Here is a 5729-nt window from a genome sequence, read left to right as displayed (position 1 = left end):
TCTATCTTGTCTTTACCACGAGTTATTTTCCTTGGTTAACAATAATTGTTGTTTTTCCAATATCCGCGGGTTCATCAATTTTCTTTCTCCCTCATAGAGGAAATAAGGTGGTGAGATGGTATACTATATGCATCTGCTTGTTAGAACTCCTTCTAACGACCTATGCATTCTGTTATCATTTCCAATTGGACGATCCATTAATCCAATTGGAGGAGGATTATAAATGGATAAATATTTTGTATTTTCACTGGAGACTCGGGATCGATGGACTTTCCATCGGACCCATTTTACTGACGGGATTCATCACTACTTTAGCTACTTTAGCGGCTTGGCCAGTTACTAGAGATTCGCGATTGTTCCATTTCCTGATGTTAGCAATGTACAGCGGTCAAATAGGATCATTTTCTTCTCGAGACCTTTTACTTTTTTTCATCATGTGGGAGTTAGAATTAATTCCTGTTTACCTACTTTTATCCATGTGGGGAGGTAAGAAACGTCTGTACTCAGCTACAAAGTTCATTTTGTACACTGCGGGGGGTTCCATTTTTCTCTTAATGGGAGTTCCAGGTATGGGTTTATATGGTTCCAATGAACCAACATTAAATTTTGAAACATCAGCTAATCGATCGTATCCCGCGGCATTGGAAATAATATTCTATTTTGGCTTCTTTATTGCTTATGCTGTCAAATCACCGATTATACCCCTACATACATGGTTACCAGATACCCATGGAGAAGCACATTACAGTACATGTATGCTTCTAGCTGGAATTTTATTAAAAATGGGAGCATATGGATTGGTTCGGATCAATATGGAATTATTACCCCATGCTCATTCTATATTTTCTCCCTGGTTGATGATAGTCGGAACGATTCAAATAATCTATGCAGCTTCAACTTCTCCCGGTCAACGCAATTTAAAAAAGCGAATAGCCTATTCCTCCGTATCTCATATGGGTTTCACAATTATCGGAATTGCTTCCATAACTGATATGGGACTCAATGGAGCCATTTTACAAATCATTTCTCATGGATTTATTGGTGCTGCACTCTTTTTCTTGGCAGGAACGAGTTACGATAGAATACGTCTTGTTTATCTCGATGAAATGGGAGGAATAGCTACCCCAATGCCAAAAATATTTACCATGTTAAGTAGCTTCTCGATGGCTTCGCTTGCACTGCCAGGAATGAGTGGTTTTGTTGCAGAATTGGTAGTCTTTTTTGGAATAATTACCAGCCCAAAATACCTTTTAATGCCAAAAATACTAATTACTTTTGTAATGGCAATTGGAATGATATTAACTCCTATTTATTCATTATCTATGTTACGCCAGATGTTCTATGGATACAAACTATTCAATGTTACAAACTCCTACTTTGTGGATTCTGGACCGCGAGAACTATTTGTTTCGATCTGTATCTTTCTACCCGTAATAGGTATCGGTATTTATCCCGATTTCGTTCTCTCACTATCAGTTGAGAAGGTAGAAGCTATTCTATCTAATTACTTTCATAAATAGTTTTCATAAATAAGAAATAAAGTCAAATAATCCTGTGATTTACAAAATCGGTCGCTGTACACTGAAAAAAAAAAAATGAAGTGAATTGGAATTGTAATCAGATACATCTGGAGTTTTTGAGAACCATTTGAATTACTACTTGATTCAAATGGTTCTCAAAAACTCACACTAATTTTCGTTATATATTGGAGATTGATGTTCCCATGTATTCTTCAAGTCCCTTCTTCAATTCGCTGTTAATGTGAATGAACCATAACTATGTAGTCCTATTCCTAATAGATTGACCCCAAAATAGCATATCCAAATTATAAGAAATCCGATAGAAGCTACAATTGCCGAATTAACACCTTGCAAACTTTGATTTGTTCTAGTATGTAAATAAATCGCGAATATGGTCCAAGTAATAAATGCCCAAGTTTCCTTGGGGTCCCAATTCCAATAAGACCCCCATGCCTCATTAGCCCATACTGCTCCCGAAAGAATACCTATGGTTGAAAAGATAAACCCTAGACTAATGACACGATAACTCCAATGATCCAATCGCCGAGTCAATCGATACCTGTGATAATTTCTAAATGAAGGAAAAGAAGTGTTTTGTAAAACACTTCTTTTCTCATTCAAGTATTGGATCTCACCAAAGGAAAATGTCCCAATTAATAAATGATTGGTTTTAACAACAATATCTGTGTTTTTTCGAAATGTGATGACTAGAAAAGCTACTGATAATAACGCTCCACATAAAAGAGCTGCATAGCTCAATAACATCATACTTACGTGCATCATTAACCACTGGGATTGTAGGGCGGGTACTAATATTGCGGATTGATGCATTTCAGTTAAAAGACCTGAAGTGGCAAAGCCTTGGGTAAAAATAGCACTTGGCCCAGTTATTGCGCTTAAATTATTTTTATGGTTCCCCACTTTAGGAACCATATGAATAATGGAGAAACTCCATGAAAGGAACATTAATGATTCATATAAATCACTTAACGGGAAATGTCTCAAATAAATCCAACGAGTTATTAATAATCCTGTTATACAGAAAAAAGTAGCTATAATGCCTTTTTCTGATGAATCACATATTCCTACGATTTGATGGACTAATAAATCCATCAAATGAATCGTAATAACAATTGAAATGATCGAAAAAGATATGTGAGTTAATATAGTTCTAAAGTCGCAAATATCATAAAAAATTATTTTGTAAAAAAAAAAAGGGGGGGTGTGTGTTCCTCAATTATGGAATGGAAATAAGGAAAGGAATTGAATTCCTTATAAGATAGGATTTATCTTGCCCCTTTTAGGGGATGCCGCCACTCGGATTCGAACCGAGATGCTCTAGCACTGCTTCCTAAGAGCAGCGTGTCTACCGATTTCACCATGGCGGCTTGATCGAAATAATAATAGCCCATACTATGTTCAATCGTCGAGATTGATGGATTCAATCCAATCGATCTTAGGAAAGATTAGAATCGATGAATCAAAAAACTCGTTCAAATAAATATTTGAACGTTCAATAATACTTAACTTAGTATAGTGGTATGGTGTCAGTTTTAACAATCATTTTCACGGAGTATAAGTCCCCCTGGACCAGTTGGAACTAGAGGGTTATGTCCTCAGTCGAGGTATACAACTAAAAATTGTCCTTTTTTTTCTATCTCATTTTTTTTTTATGATTCATTTCTCATTTATCTCATTTCATGGATCCGACATAAAAATGAGATTTTTGTTATTGTGAAAGCGAATTGATGGGGAAAGTTACAATCCCCATCTCGCAAATTATAAAAATCTAATAGAATACCATTCTAGAATACTATAAGGAATGAAAAGTGAAACCTTTATCTTCTATCTAATGACTTCTTTTTTTTTTTTTCAAACAAAACAAAACGGAAATCAATCGTTTTTAGAACTCAATTAGACAGGCGAATTATTATTCTACATACCACAACATCCAGTTCTATCTCATATTGATGAGTTCCAAAATTCGTTAATGTAAAATGTAAATTATTCATCTTCTAAATCATCCAATTCATCGAGTCATGTCGATTCATTCAGATTATTCCGCGGCTTTATTACTTGTTTGTTGCACAAAAAAACTTTTTGAATGCCCGGTAGAAATAGATTTAGCTAAGGATAAAGCTTTTATCGCGGCCCAATATCCCTTTCTCTTCCAAATATTTTTGCGAATACGCTTTTTTGACATAGAAGTACGTTTCTTTGGAACTGCCATTTTAAAAGAAAGAGGTTTCTCATTTTTATAGTTGGATGTGAAAGACATGTATTGTATTGTTCAAAATAAATCGTTCTTTCTATCCATTATCTATATCTATTCCATAGTGGATACTTCCTTCATAACATAAAAAATACAGATATGTGCGCATCACATATAGTATAACTAGGGATGAAAAAAAAAAAAGGGTTCCAATTTATATCTCAGTCTATTTATATATCGTCATGTTACATTTAATAAATCAAATCAAAAAACTTAAGAACCCATACATTTTACCCTTACCTAATTTAAGAAAACAATAATATAAAATTTTTTCGATTAATTGATCAAACTCGAGAATGGAGTACCCATAATTTAAATTCAAATGAGATCATGTAGTTAATCTCTTAAACGATACATTACTTGATAAAGGTCATTTTAGTAATTTATTATTTCAGCTCTATGCGAAATGACGAGTATCGTAGGATTTTCCATAAAATATGTTTGTTTTATTTGACTAGAAGCCAATCAATCAGTTCCAGAATGAATTAGTCAATGACTCCAAATAAACTAACTAAAATAACTAGGTGTTATTTTATTAGGTCGAGTTATTGGTGGATCCTATAATTCATATCAGAATCAAGTACTATTTTGGTGTAATTCTTTTTCCTTATTACTATATGGATATAAATCACCGTAATAGTGGAATGATTGAAAATCTCATATTCTGTATCTCAATAAATATCTTAGTTAATCACTAGGTAGTCATTTTTAAGCAGTAACTTGGTTATTTGAACAATTGTAACTTCTTGATTTGAATTTTTCAAATATCTGGGAAAGAATCAGAATAATGAAGAATTCAAAATAATATTTGAGTTTTTATATCTTGATTTTTTTATTTATTTGATTATTGCTCTTTACAAAAAAGATAAGAGCTGGTGAATCGGAAAAATTAATAAGAATAAAAAAAAAAAGTTTGATTTGATTATGCAACCCATATATCAATATGCATGGATCATACCTTTCGTTCCACTTCCAGTTACTATGTCAATAGGATTGGGACTTCTGCTTGTTCCGACCGCAACAAAAAATCTTCGTCGTATGTGGGCTTTTCCCAGTGTTTCATTGCTAAGTATAGTTATGGTTTTTTCGGCCGATCTGTCTGTTCAACAAATAGATGGCAGTTCCATCTATCAATATCTATGGTCTTGGACCATCAATAATGATTTTTCCTTAGAGTTCGGACACTTGATCGACCCACTTACTTCTATTATGTCAATACTAATCACTACTGTCGGAATCATGGTTCTTATTTATAGTGACAAGTATATGTCTCATGATCAAGGATATTTGAGATTTTTTGCTTATATGAGTTTTTCCAATACTTCCATGTTGGGATTAGTTACTAGTTCCAATTTGATACAAATTTATATTTTTTGGGAACTCGTGGGAATGTGTTCGTATCTATTAATAGGTTTTTGGTTCACACGACCAATCGCAGCAAATGCCTGTCAAAAAGCATTTGTAACTAATCGTGTAGGGGATTTTGGTTTATTATTAGGAATCTTAGGTCTTTATTGGATAACAGGTAGTTTCGAATTTCGGGATTTGTTCGAAATCTTCAATAACTTGATGCATAATAATGGAGTTAATTCTTTATTTGCTACTCTGTGTGCTTCCCTATTATTCGCTGGTGCAATTGCTAAATCTGCGCAATTTCCCCTTCATGTATGGTTACCTGATGCCATGGAGGGACCCACCCCTATTTCGGCTCTTATACATGCTGCTACTATGGTAGCAGCGGGAATTTTTCTTGTCGCTCGACTTATGCCTCTTTTCACAGTTATACCTTACATAATGAATCTCATTTCTTTGATAGGTATAATAACGGTACTATTAGGAGCTACTTTGGCTCTTGCTCAAAGAGACATTAAGAGAAGCTTAGCTTATTCAACAATGTCTCAATTGGGTTATATTATGTTAGCTCCAGGGATGGGTTC

This window comes from Tasmannia lanceolata, unplaced genomic scaffold, assembly GCF_043159265.1.
Source record: "Tasmannia lanceolata isolate RefF3 unplaced genomic scaffold, GAP_Taslan_0.1 ptg000100l, whole genome shotgun sequence".
NCBI classification, from domain to species: domain Eukaryota; kingdom Viridiplantae; phylum Streptophyta; class Magnoliopsida; order Canellales; family Winteraceae; genus Tasmannia; species Tasmannia lanceolata.
The sequence above is the reverse complement of the archived record's forward strand: the minus strand, read 5'-3'. Positions refer to the sequence as shown.